At 31.2% G+C, this 15,675-nt stretch overlaps 1 long non-coding RNA gene across 1 annotated transcript in view; it reads right to left on the bottom strand.

The window, feature by feature from the left end:
* The window catches only part of LOC119828659, a 66,513-nt gene extending 56,094 nt beyond the window's left edge, over positions 1-10,419 (bottom strand). The window contains exons 1-2 of the long non-coding RNA XR_005287778.1: positions 9,909-10,419; positions 5,148-5,200 (exon numbers count right to left, since the gene is read on the bottom strand). This is a non-coding gene — a long non-coding RNA (uncharacterized LOC119828659). The remainder of the gene's footprint in view (positions 1-5,147; positions 5,201-9,908) is intronic.
* Between the last annotated feature and the right edge of the window lie 5,256 nt (positions 10,420-15,675).

Genomic DNA, 15,675 nt, shown 5'->3' with positions numbered 1-15,675 from the left:
ACAGTTGAGTGATGACATGATAGTACTCTTGGTTCTTTCTTTAGGTCGTGAAAATAATATTTAAATCCATCTGGTCCACCTAATTAAACTTTTTCTCGTCACTAAAAATCACATTTTTCCACTTAGTTTTCCAGCACATGTACTTTTTAGCAAATGACAGTCGAGCCGCCACATGATGTTTTTTCAAAGGAGGTTTGCTCATAATTGTTTTTCGTTTGAATTAAGGTAAGGTTCTAATAATCTGTCGAACTGTAGAAAGAGATGCCCTAGTATTTATTTTACTAGCTATTTGCCTGGCGGTCTGACTGGAATTTGAAGCAGAGCATAAAATAAGACGACGTTCACGATCCTAAGTTGCAAATTTTGTGCGTCCTTTATACCGGTGGCCATAGTTTTCCTAATTTTCTGCATAATTAATAATTACCTTTGGCCTGCGACCAATTTTTTAGCTATCTCACGATGAGATAAATTTTGAGTTAAATAAAAATTCACTTTTTTAATTTCTAAACTCGTAAGTTTTTAACCACGTCTCATAGTAACTTTTTTTTTTATCACGTAACTGCTGGTACACAATTGAATATTGTCTACATAGAATATTGTCTTTATAGAATATTGTCTGTATTATCTAATCTTAATAAAATATATTTAAAAGCGAAACTTGAATGAACGGGTTGAACGATTATATTAAACTGAGGCTATTCATGTGGACGGCACGCAATAGTTCTTTTGTTTCCAACAAAGACAGACAAACAGCGCTTAGACAAATTCCGACTTGTTTATGTGTCGTTCGATAAACGTCACGGCGTACAACTTATATTTGATATTTATTAATACAAATTATCACGTGTAATTATAATACTCATAAAAAATAGGGTGAGGCTATTCAAGTGGCGGGCACGTATATTCGAAATGGATGCTAATTTTTCGAACGTAAACATATCATTTTTATGTTATATTCTTATCGCAATATATCTTTAATAAAGTTTTGGATAACCTTAAAAACTGCGAAAATTTTGTAAAACCTTAAAACACCCTATATAGCAGATACTAGCTGCACCCCGCGGTTTCACGCGCGTAAGTCCGTATCCCGTTGGAATATCGGGATCAAAAGTTGCCTATATGTTATTCCAGTTGTCCAGCTGTCTACATCACCAAATTTCATTGCAATCGGTTTAGTAGTTTTTGCGTGAAAGAGCAACAAACACACACACATCCTTACAAACTTTCGCATTTATAATCTTAGTAGGATTAATTTTCTGGATAATTTATTATTAGTGCAATATTTATAATAATTTACAACGATTTAGAATGATTTCATAACAGGCATTAATTATGATTTTTGAGGAATTTTAGTAAATAATATATTATATTTTTTATATTTATATTTACTTTTAATAAGATTAAAGTAAACATTTTATGAACAAGATATAATTATAAAGTGATGTATATAATACCAATTGGCGAGCAGATTAAAAACTACGTGAATAAATTATTCAAAATGGCTAAAAAACAACAATTGAACCAGTAATTATGCAAATTAGAGTAATATACAGGTACAATACATTATTTAATCGATTTGGCTTCAGGAAGCGGATGCTACGGCCCACGGGTCGACCAATAGCTGGCTGTCACGGACCATGCTCTGCAAACATCACTTTAAGATCTATAATTTCATGATAAAACATATTGTTGTATCTAATTGCAGTATTTTATATAGGTTTGAGAAAGAAACATTCACAAACGACTGTAAAGTTTTGTGAATAGAAACTGCTTCCTATTGCATTTTTTTCATGTTTATAGCAACGAGGGAAGACTTAGCGTCTTAAATTAAAATGTTGCAGATAATGCGTGTAAAAATAATACATACATATGAGGAATGTATATCTATGTTCTACATGGCATTTTAATATTTAGACTTCGTTAATTTTAACTGCTTTTTCAACAAAATTGACAGCGTTTTGAACAACAGCTTAGCTCCCAAGAACATAACATATTCCAATTTGAAATGCTAATGTTTAAACACGTTACGCGTGTTTTGGCGTCGAAGTAAGAGATTGATAAACGTATGAGTCAGCATTTCTCATACGAAGAATTCCGCAAGGGGCAAGCGGTGAGCACTGGAAAATTACACAGACGTAGCAAATTGAATAGACTTGGAGAATAGAGAGAAACACATGGAAAATTAACGCTTGGAAAACGCGACGTATCCTTATTACGTTTATGATTTGTGTTGTTAATGTTCCACGTTGGTTTAAAACAGAGTACTTAATAAAACTTCTTAGATAATGGGTCTTCTCTGTAGAAACTGCTTCACAAACCAGTGGTTAATGTAAATACTAAGTATATATGAAAATTTAAAAGTTCTATATATACAATTTTAGAAAATTTAAAAGCTTCTATAAGAAGTCCAATTGATTAAATTAATGTTTGAGTTCAAAAGCAATCGTTATCATAGCTAATACCAATATAATACATGCGTGTTTTAGAATAAAATAATGTATTTTATTTTTAAGTTTGTTCGTTCGTTACCCTCTTGTATATGAGTTTTTCGCTCATCCCGTGACCGCGCTTGATGTAAAACGCCCGAAACGTCCGGTTAAATTACGAGGAATTTAGCGAGAAAAACATTGCATTAAGTACCTACTTGTACCACCAAAACCGCCTCGCAACAGCGCGCAATATTTGACCGTACGTTTTCATATTAAGTGTTACACGGCAACTTAGGTGCCAACACTTCACGCGTCGTCACTCGCGGGTATAAAAGCAAGTTTTAAAGTTTTCGCATTAGGCGACACCCGGAATAAAAGCAATTAAGTGTCTCTTAGTTTCAAGAAACTTTGTGAATTTTCTTTGTTCGAATTTCATGGCGAGTTTTGTTCATTTATCATTTTCCAGCTTTTATATATTTGAAGCAGTATATTTCAAAATTCATTTAATTAAAGTCCACTAGATAAAACTTATAACGTCTTTAATTTCAATTCGCGGCCGCATTCGTTTTTTTTATTAATTTGCAATGACTTTATAGTACAGGTAGCTATATGGAACAAAAATCAAAATCTCATCTACCTAATTATTGACTAAGATACTATTAGATTCAGATTATGCAAAAACGCCCATACATTTCTTAACCCGTAGCCCACCCTTCCAATAATAACCTAGAAACGTAAAAAACATCAGTTCAGAAATTGTTTGTCGTAAAGCAGAACGTAATACAACTTGTGTATTACATAATACCACTAAGCCCGCATCTAACGTGTAATTACAAACGGTATCTTAAGTCTTTAATCGCAGAGTCGCATCTCTCTCCACGTTTTAATGGAGAGGCGACTCTGACAGTCTTTCAGCATTTGTGCGCCTTTTAAAATCTCCTTTTTTACCGCACGGTGTTCACGGTTTGATGTCTAAATGTACGCTAAACATTTTGCGTCTGTGCCCTTAATTAGCAATTCGAAATTCGAATGTTAAATTATTATTGTTTAAAAAATTATCATTATTGTCTATGAATCGCAGTGGATACAGTTATAACAAAAAATAACGATTTCATATCATTGTTAAATTATTAATTACAATTTATCTAGTCTGTTCTCACTTTTATAACTACATCTCTGAAAATAATCATACTCAACATAATATTCCAACCCTTTGTTGTTCTTTCACAAAACAATAACTAAATAAAAGCTATTCATAGTTTTCTTTGAGGAAAATTTTAATGAAAGGGTTCCAACTTTCAACAAAATCCTAGCAAAAACTTGAATACATTTTTTTGTATCGAAAAGAAAATAGACAAGTCCTAACATAGAGCACACAAGACCGTACTAAACAATAACCCACTAACGAAATTAAAAAAGTATGCAACCTCATTTTCCAGAACCTCCATGCTCCATTACTTAAACTGCATCTTTTTAAATGCTCTGGCTGAATGCGCGCGGTCCTTGAATCGGTTTAGAAAAATAAAAAAAGAAAATACACGCATGGCGTCCCATTGTACGCAGACACGAAGGTAGATCTCATTAAGGGAACGTTCGGAATTAAGAACTGCGCGATGAAGCGGGAATCTTAGCGATCATTACCGCCGCTGACACCTTTATAGTCTGTGGAATTTATTTTTTTCTGTTTTCTTTTTTTTAGTTGAGTTTTAGATTTCTGTGAACACTTGTAGCGGATTTCGTTACAGCCTAAACAAGTTTCTTTTTAATGACGTCGAGTTTTGAAGATTTCTTTTTTAATAAGTTCGAATCTTCCGTTGAAGCGTAATATAAATGCAATTTGGTTATATTTCGCATTTGATTTAAAATTTCCGTTGCGTTTTTGCTAAATGTTCTGACTTAAACAGTTATTCTTGGTGCCGCTGACCAAATTTTTTTATAACTTTTATTGCAAGATTTTCTTTGCAAAATGATCAAAATTAAATCTAGGAAATAACAAAATTAAAATTCTAATAAGAATCGAATTTATAAAATGTTTGGAGGCATACTGGAAATTTTTGTATTCTTTTTAACTAATAAGAATATTTTTTTTATATTTTTTCTGATTACCACTAAACCATGTTCTAGTTTAAAATATTGTAGTAAAACGATGACATATTTATAAGACAGGTAGAAAATACAATTTATTTATTTTTTAAGGTTAATAGCAACATTGTTGATAACAGACAAATAAAAAAAATATGTTCTTTAAAAAAATCTCTTTTACAAAAAATTTCAATGGTATAAAACTAAAAATTAATATATTCTTACTTAATATAATAAATGCGATGGTAACTCCGTCTGTCTAACTTCCTGTCTTTTCCGATTTGGATGAAATTTAGTATTAAGATAGTTTGAGACCCGAAAAAGGACAAGAGGAAAAGGACTTAGCACTCTTTATCTTGAAAACCCTACGAGAACGGGAACTATTTGAAGCAAACCGCGGATAGCCTATTTTTTCTTCTTCTATGCGAGCGAAGCCGTAGGCTGAAAGCTAGTTTTCCATAAATGTATAAAGGCAATAGGTCATAATTTCATTTATTCTCTGAAATTTAAAAATTCTTCCTAACGATATTACATAGAATATTTATAATTTGTCTCGCATAAGGATCTCTATACCTATATACCTACAAATAAGTATTATTTAAAATTATGTCATACATAATATTAAAAAATACTTACCTTTTAAAAGAAAATACACAACGCTTGAGAACTCTCGGCCGATGGTAGATTGTCTGAAAAGAAAACATGCATTTAAATTAATGATATAAAAACTGTTCTAAAGTATCTATATTCATGCCAACCTAATTCAAACCTAAGTCATCGATATAACAACTGTTTTATAACTGCATTGTAGGTTCTGTACCAATATTTCTATTGCGTCTTATTGGAAACAGAAATTTAAGTTGGCTATGTAGGTAGGTAGGTACCTACTAGAAAATAATCCAAACAGAAACCTCAAGATATCTAATTAAGTGTATTAGACTTCTTAGTTCTCCATAAAATCTTTACCAACCTATTTAAATTTCTTCCTAACCTTATATCTTATATATAAATGAAAACATACACCCAATAAGTATGTATTTAACTAATTGATTTTTATTTCATTTAATTCCCAACAACGTTTATACATGTCTCTACCCTCTATGTAGTTATAGTTTTTATTCTCCGTGTCCCTATAACGTTATTCTCATACTAAATCTGGACAAAAAAGTTCTCAAAATAAACTCGTTTATAAATACCTAGTCACAAAAGCTAAAGAAAAAGCGAAGAACGTTTATATAGATGTCAACTCTACACCTAATAGGTACATAATTTTACCAGTGTCTCTAATATAGCGTTATTCTCAAATAACAATCGAAAAATAGCACTTAAAGTAAATAAAAAAAGCGATGGGAATACATCGATTAATAACCAGTTACAATACTTGCTCAGTACAAGTTAGCCACGCCTGCGTCTTAGGTCCTCCCCCAACCTCGCCGCCCGTCTTGTGACCTACTTTACTATTGGCCGCCATTAACATTGTTTCTTCATAATTCTTGGATTTATGAGCACTGAAATTATGTTATATTCGATGTTTTGTTTGCCTCCGTGTTCTTAGTAGCGATCTAATATATTATAACTACGTTAAACATTGTCTATTTCCGCTTTAATCTAGAAGAACCTACATTTATATCTACTTACATTTATACCTACATTTCTAGGATATAATGAGAGTTTCAGTAGGTATGAATTACGATTAACTGTACTTCCAATCTGTATATCCTCACATCTAGCTATCGTGGAAAGATAATTTTTCAAAATTTATATCTTTTCAATCGAAATTTATATCTGTGAATCACTGGATATTAGCGGTGGGTAATTACGGACAAATACAATATTTAATTGTGAGTTTAAATAAATAATTTTTGGAGACTAATAGGCTAGATAGATTTATAAAATAACAAAACAATTGCTTTAAATATATAAAAATCTATAAGAAATACAAAATAGATATTTAGCAAATGTTTGTACTAGATACCTGATAGGTACCTAATGTATGTAAACTCACACCTAGTACATATTTACAGAATTAGAAATATAGAAATAACCCTGACTCATAAGGCTCATTATCTTAAATATTCCTATAATAATGCGATGAAGCAAATGTCTGTTTTGTTCATAATCATAATCATCATCATCATCATCAGCCCATATATGTTCCCACTGCTAGGACACAGGCCTCCTATGACGGTTCATAATACTATAACATAATCCAAGATTTATTTGTATTGTTCATAATAATATAGCATAATCCAAGATTTAAATGTATAACAATAAAATATGCCTAAATTTCTAAGTTCCGTCTAAGCCAATAGCCGACTAGTCCCGCCTTTGTCTTCCCACGCCCCCTTTCTTAGAAGTTTAGCGATACTCCACCCACACACGTCTTAGTACGCCCACCTTCAAACTTGGACCAACAAATACCCATTAAATCTACAATAGGTATAAGACGTTTAATGCGGTAATAATGTTTGGAAGATATCGTGATCAGAAAATAATGGTAATCGTTCAAACAATCTATCAATACTTTTTCCAAGTTTCGTATTGTAGCGTTAACTTTAGTTGATTTTTCGAATTGAAGGTTATTAAAATATGTTTTTTAATTAAAATTCAGCTTCAAATCAATGTAATGCATATGAAGAAAATGTATTATATTTCATGTGTAATAATTTAAAAGTTCAAGTTAGAATCTTATTATGTAGAAGTCTTTTTCATCGCATGCAACTATAGCGCTATCTAGTGTGCGCATTATGTACTATCTTATGCGCTTGCGCCGACTCTTACAGCGCCATCTGTCAACTAATAGTAATACTACGATAAAATATTATATATCGAGCATCAATATTTCAAATTATCGCTGATTTCGATAGATGGCAATAATATTGACGTGGAACAAAATTGTAAATGTGAAGTTTTATAAATTAATGCATATCCATTCAGAATTGTAGATCATGAAATCAGGTAGAATTAAAATCGTAAGTTTGTGGATATTTGTAAAAATACTTTGGAAATAAATGAATACGGAATTTTGTTCTATTCCAAAATATGCTTTACTAATAAAAACATTATTTATTTTCAAAAGATTATTCTATGGAAGTGGATGACTGTCGAAATTCTTAGGTTTCAAAATTAGAAAATACCTGTGTTTTAAGCAATATGTAAATTATTATGAACTGTAGATTATAGTGTCATGAGAGTAGTTCTTTTTCAAATGTTTTCAATAATGATCATATTGATAGTCACAAAACTAAGCTTAATGATGTTTAATTATTATACATATTGTACTTTTAACAGCTAAAGCTAAGCAAAAAATTCCTTTCAGTCGTGTATTGATTTAGTTACTGGAAGGAATTTTTATAAAAACAATTTTTAATAAGCGATGTTGGTCTATTTTTGCCTCGATAAAAATGAATTGCAGGCATTTTGGCATACCAATATTTTATCAAACAAAACATACGTTAATTGTAGCGCCTGCCGCAATAATTTAGCAAATACGCGCGAACATATTTTTGCTTTTTAATTGTTACTTTTTACAAATAATCCACAAAATTGTATTCGTTGCTTTTCTATTTTATTGTTTATGCATTTTAATATACGTTTAATATTTTTTATTAACAAAGAGTCTGTTGTTGTTCTAGAAATAGGCAGGTACTGTTGGTGCATTCATAATATCCATCGTGGCATTATAATTTATGTCGTCATCTTACTAATATTATAAACGCGAAATTTGTAAGTATGGATGGATGTATGTATGTTTGTAGCTCTTTCACCCAAAATCTGCTGAACCGATTGCAACGAAATTTGATACGTTGATAGCTGGAAAACTCAAATAACATATAGATATATTTTAATCCCGATATTCCTACGGGATACAGACTTAAACGGGTGAAACCGCGTTTAAATAGCATAAAATATCCTGTACGTTTCATTCACATTAGTGTTATCTTTTTATTTAGAAAATTATTTCATTCGATTTACGCTCATAAAAGCATTGCCTCAAAAACAAAACAGTGGCTTTTTAAGGTCCTTAAGAAATATCCATACAACGCAATGACGTTACAATTATAAAAATCTTATTTGTAGGTTTTATGTATGGTTAAAATGAAACCCGTTTTTGAACTATATACTTTTTCACAGTGCGTATAAAACCTTTTCCAAAATTATATATCCCAAATCAATTATTAGGCTATATAATCCAGTCAAGTAAAAGGTTTGTTCAAAATGCTTTCTCAATATAATAATCAGTCTTATATTACTGAGATATTACGTTACATTCATATATAAATAAGAACGCATTTCTAACAATAAAAATAAGTAACATTTATTATACCCATTTTGCTATAAAAAAAAAACTTATTGATCTAATGTGAATTTAATCATATTTTCTTAACTACATACTTGCCCTTTTTAAATATTTTTTGTAATAAACTAGATTTATTGATTAGGTATACCTTTACGTACATAATATAATCGTTTTATCGTCAGTAATTTGATAAGGTTTTCATCGTTCGTACTGAAATTGTTTGAAATATTCATTTTAATAACTTTATTTAATTTAATAATCAATATACTGAAAAAACATCTTAATGTTTAAAACAACGGTCTTTAGTTTATAATCTTCATAATATAAATGTGAAACTTTAAATACATATTCAATATTGCAACAGACATTATAAGATATTAATTAACGATTAGGAAGTTCATGATAAAACAATATTAACACCATTATTTGTTTTGGATATTCAAGTTATATCTGACACAGATCACTTGCTTATTTTAATATTTCTTTTAATTTTCATTTGGTATACGTAGGATACATTTTATCAAATTATTCTGTTAAAGAGGTGACCATGATAGAAAAAAATTGTAGACATTTTTTTTAATAATAGTATAGCTATTTCTCTTTTTTATATCCACATAACTGAAACAGGTTCCCTGAATCTTCTGTAATATGACACCATCATAATCTACAAATTTGGAATATGCAGAAACTATGATAGCGGCAATTAGCAGTTAATCTGTGTCCAATAATTGAAGAAGTTTCATAAAATCATGCAACTTACCTTCATATAAAACAAAAAAAAAAAGGAAAATAAATAAAAACCAAAAAGAAAAAATATTTTTAATGAGAACAAAGGATGTGTAAATCATATTAAATAATTACATGACGAATTAAGTTCGGCATTAAATAAACAACAAAAACAAACAATAATATAGCTTTAATTATAAAAATGAAACGTAACATAAAACAAAAAGAAACGGAGATGATCCATCCGACGGATGTCACATCATCTAAGTACATAAAAACACGCTAGCTTAATATTTCTAATATAAAATATAACAATCACTGAAAATCAATTACAACTAAACAAATCTAGCATATTATTCAAAAGTAAGCACCTTGGTCCGGAAATATTGGTCTTTGGATCACAAAACAGTTCAATGTCCGTATAAATCACAATCGTCCAAATAACACAATACTCGATAGAAGTATGTGGCAGTCAGTTCAATTATATTACTCCTAAGTCCTTATGATTAATTTAACGCTTATCATTAATCAATTATATTCATCAATTATTGCTCACTTGATTTGTCGTTCGCTAGTTCAAAAAATAAATCTTAAATAAAAAATATTCTCAATAACGGCCAAACGTTTAATCTCTTACAAATGTAACCGACGTAAATATTAAAAATTTCGCAAAACTTTATCCACTGCCAACAGTTTAGGTTTAAAAAATGGGGGATCGGGGGAAATTTTAGCCTAAAAATATCTTCGATTAGACGCGGTTAGAATTTTTAAAAATTTAATTAATTTTTGAATTTGTATTATTAAATTTACAATCACAAGAGCACGAGGAACGTGTATTGCGCCGCGCGGCCCGGCCGGCCGCCGCGACTCCAGACGGACGACTGAGACTGTTCGCGACCCGCCGCGCCGCCACCCCTGCTTTGGTTCCCCCTTCCCCCGCCGCTACCCCCCAGCCTGCTTTGCCGCGCCTCTCTCGCCGCGGGGCCGACTTCGTTACGAGCCACTTGTAATCGGCGCGCGATTTTTCCGCCTTAGACAAATTAGGCGGGCCCGGGCCCACTACACTCAACCTTGCGTTTGGGCGGCTTCTTAAGCTCAAGACGTTTCTTTTGTTCACGCCTTACATTTCTTCTATGTACGAAATACGGGCGTTCCGTGAACAAAGGAACGTTTAACTGACTGCATTTTATAGTGCCCAGAGGACATATAAAGATATTAAGCGTACTTTTGAAAGGGAAATCGGAAATTTTATAATAAAAACAAAATGAAACAATACATTTTTTAAAATAAATTATCGACACTTCAATGTTATGGCGGCGTGCTGTTTTATTTTTAAATGGCATTTAATCGTCACTCTCACTTTCAGCGATACCGAGGCCGGGTTAATTGTAAATAAAATTCAATCATTCGCAAAAAATCCGCGTAATCGGCATCGACAATATCAATGAGAGATACGTATTTAAAACACATTTTATGCATAATAATGGATGTCGCTGAAAGAGAATTTTATTCATGTTTTTTTGTGAGTATCCGGTGTAGGTCGGGGTGAGCAACGTGGTTAATATCATGCGTAATGTGAAATTGTGAAGTATTGCCGCGGATGCATTCGGTTCTTTTACCATCTTCAGTTATTGAGAATACCGTATATTGTAGATACTAGGATAAATTAGACAAAGTAATACATGTTCAATATTTAAAAATTAAGCTTACTAAATAGCCAACATAATACCTATGCTAGGAAAAAATAATAGGACTAATTCTATTTTTGCGCTATGATTTGATTGATTGGTTGATATGATTGCTACGGACAAGCGTACACAGATTAAAGATAAAATAAAAATCAAAAACCAAAATTTAAATTGTTTTAATTGTAAAATGCATATCAAATAAAAACAAATGTCATATCTACAAACAATAAATAAAGGAACTATTCTCATAGTATATAACAGGGACGTATAATTTAATAATAACAAAACAATCTACAAAATCACTTAAGAAGCCTTATTCAGTGAAGGAGATATAATACTCTCTATACCTTGAAAGGACTTAGGCAGATTAAAAAGTGCTAAAATTATTGACTTAAAATATTCAGCGTTTAATTGTGAACTATCGAATCGGATAAATTAATATGATTCTTTTATCAGAGCTCAGTCCAGCTGCTGCAGCAAGGTCAGTGAACTCATCGTGATTTTTAACGAGACATCGATTTACGAAAAAACGCTGTCTGAGCAAAGTTACATCTTGGTGATAATTACATGGATGAATCTATGCAAAAATGACGTTTACAGTATCTTTCCTTATATACTCTAGGTACCTTAATGTGACTCAAGATAAGTTTATAGAAAAAATATACGTTCGGAATTCTGATAGTATGATCTGATTGTATAGATAAAATTTAACGTACATTTTTATACTGTTGTTAATTACATAAAAAGATTTTACATTAATGAAAGAAATCAAAATGAGTAATAATAGTAAATTTAAAAGGCATCAAATAACATCGAAGATCAAATATATCTACTGTCTTCTTATTTCTTAAAAATAAAATATAATGAAAATAATTATATTTTACGACAGCGAAATGCAGTTACCTAATCTAATAAATTTAATAGGAAGATTTATTTTTATGTCATATTATATTCATATTTAATGTTATTTATTGTTGAAATCATGTGTCATCAATTAACAAAAAGAATACAGTTTTAATAATTTTAACAAGAATTATACTAAACATACGTAAAAAGAAATCTAAGAAATAACCACTTTTTCAATCAAATTCTAATGTTTAGTATAAAATTTCATCAAATCTTTGAGAGTACATGTAGCGATTTTATTTCGCTGTTACAAAATTCCCGTATAAAAAAATAACAAATGAAAATAATAAAAAAGTAAAATAAACAGAAAAATTCACACAGAAGCACTACGCTCTTATCAAAAAATATATTATGCACCACATTTACCTGGACGTTTTATTTTACACAAATCTTCGCAGTCACGAAACTTATATTAATTAAGTAAATTTTCTTCAACTCCGAGAGCATCACAAAAAAAAACCAGTCCCAAAATCTAAGCCGAAAACTGAATACTTTGTACAAAGTTTCTAAATCGCTAACACAGTCACATCAAGTTCTTTCACTTAAAAGTACGCTAAAAAGTCCTGAACACCTTTCAAGTTAATTTTGAGGCTAATAAACGTAAGAAAAAATTAAATAAAATCGTAAAACTTGATAGAGGAACTAATACCGCTTATAGACTATGCGGCAAACGAGCCGAATATTTACATTGAAGAAAAAAAAATGAGGTCAATCGGAGGTTACGGGCAACGCAGCCGGTCGGCATGGGCCGCGACGGGATGTGGCATTCTACTTTCTAGTCCTCGGTCACCCCGCGCACCGGCCCCGCTCGCGCCCGCCGCGGGACCGCCGAAACCACGTGCGCGCACTCACGATAGAGACGTCTTGCCGCGTACCGCACGTGCGCGACAAGGACGGAACTATTCTTTTTTCAATTTACTATATTTGCTGATTTTTATTATTTTTTCGCATTTCGATATTTTATTTTTTAGTTGATGCGCTCCGCAACTCACCTGTTGTGCTTGACCCGTTTCGATTTGTCGACCGATCACATGATCGACGGTTTTCGATGCTTTTTTATCGCGCGTACCGGTATACGTACATACGCATTTTCTCAATCGGTTCAGAGAAAATCAAAAAGCTCCAACTAAACATTCCAAGTGCGAGCATGGTCACTCTACAATAAAACCAAACACAGATGTTTTTTTCTATATAATAACATATTTTAAGTATGTTTTGTTTTATGTACTTAATTTCGTAAATTTTGAGTATATTCTTTAGGATAAATTATAAAATAATGAACGTCATAAAGAATAAGTAATGAATATCATCGTTTTTTTTCAATATTCTAAGTGCTGCCATATTTTGCAGCGGTGAATAGCAGAACTGAATTTAAAGGGGTGACGCCAGCGCCGCGCGCGGTTTGTGTCACAAATAGGAACTATAAGCCGATGGTTCATTTCTAACGCGTAGTTTATTTTGCTTTTTTTTTATTTTCTATTCGTGAAAGTGCAACGTTCACTTCGCCGGGCATTCAACGGCCATTTTCGTTCACGTTTTCTTTTTAGTTTTCATTGGTTTTTCACAGACGTTTTGATCATGTCGCGGAATTGCTGTGTTATATAGGTACAATATGACACGGCTGTACTCTGAACACCTGAACAAACTATACTAAAAGGTGCGTTAGAAAATGCATTTCTGCTTTTTGTCTAATAATACTGATCAGTGGTCATGATATGTTGGATTTTATTAATAATCTACTTCTGTATATTGATAATAGATGGCGTCACCTGCTCTGGTATTACGTTAAATAGTAATACTTACTAAGTATAATAAATTGACAATGCGATATTTAACTTTATATCTATGTTGATATAATTTATTTAAATATATTATATTATAAAAAAAAAAATTGATTGGAAGATTCAAGATTGCTAATAAATGTTTTTAATGCAGTATTATTTTCTTATAAAATAATAAATAAATTATATTTTATTGTAATTATGAATAACATGTAACATTAAGTTCCACCCATAGAATATTGAACGTACGGTAGTTATTTAATTTCTAATATAAAAAAGTTTTTTTTGGGAAGGAGTTTTCACAAAAGCAGAGCGTCTTAGATTGATGAATAATTTTTATAATAGAGGTCGCTACGTGTCTGAAATAAGGGATATTTTTGAGAGTGTACGTTCAATTTAATTCTTTTAACACATTATTAGTTACTGTAAATACAACATTATTAAATTAATATCAAATACGAGTTGTTATAGATTGAAAAGTACAAAGGAACCTACACGGTTACATCTTACGTCGTTTATAAAATTATAGTTCAAATTATTTATAGTATTTACAATGTGATATGGCTCTGCTAAAATTCATAGTTTTAATTGTATGAACTTCATCTATACACTTAGGTCGGTTGATTTAATTTACCAACATTATAAATAGGAATCAGAACCGTTGTATGTTTATTTTGTATACACATGCTTATACCCATTAAAGTTAAACCATAGTGGGTTATAACAAACGACGTGCATATTCATAATGAGAAACCTAGTCTACACACAAAAAAAAAAATTAAATGTATAATAATTCAGTCCGAAAACACGATTAAGTTTAATTTAAGTTTTTATGATTTAATACAAACAACTTAATTCCATCATTGGTTAATCAATGTATAGTATATAAATGAGAGCTGTTTCATTTCTATTTTAACACAACTATACTGACTACACCCAGCGGTTTCACCCACGTAAGTCCGTATCCCGTAGGAATATCGGGATATAAAGTTGCCTATATATTATTCCAGTTGTCCAGTTGTCTACGTACCAAATTTCATTGCAATCGGTTCACCAGTTTTTGCGTAAAAGAGCAACAAACACACACACATTACAAACTTTCGCATTTATAATATCATTAGGACATAAAAAGGTACATCGTCAATCAAGGTTAATCATTAATTTAAAATAATATTGTGGTGTTGGCATCACAACCCAATATAAAATACTATGAGTATTATATTTGGAATTCATGCAATAAATCTATGAATATTTACATAAAATATATACGGAAACGCTATATAAATTTAATCCGCACAAAAAGGAATACGCAATAGAAGTTTGAAATTTTTCGTTTTTATTTTTTACACATAACAATTTTTTTGAAATATATGAATGAAGTCATATTGAAATCAGGTTGTTATAGCCAAGGTATTAAATGAGAGAAATAAAAATATTTCAAAATTAATGTTTCGGAATTCTCTGTTTTATTTTTTCGTAATATCAAATATTTTATCAATTGCGAACATTTGAACTAAAAAAAACGTTCGCGGTTTACTTTTAATTTAATTACTTAAAATGTTAACACAAGCTTAGGGTCAAAGTATGAAGCACAAATTAGATTTTTTAATATTTTTCATTTTCAATGATGCATGTTTTTTATTTTTCAATTTTCAATCATCAGCCCTTATATGTTCCCACTGCTGGGACACAGGCCTCCTATGAGGGTTCAGGCCATAATCCACCACGCTGGCCAAGTGCGGGTTGGCAGATGTCACATGTCT

The sequence above is a fragment of the Zerene cesonia genome, chromosome 8, assembly GCF_012273895.1.
Source record: "Zerene cesonia ecotype Mississippi chromosome 8, Zerene_cesonia_1.1, whole genome shotgun sequence".
NCBI lineage: Eukaryota > Metazoa > Arthropoda > Insecta > Lepidoptera > Pieridae > Zerene > Zerene cesonia.
The sequence above is the reverse complement of the archived record's forward strand: the minus strand, read 5'-3'. Positions and strand labels throughout refer to the sequence as shown.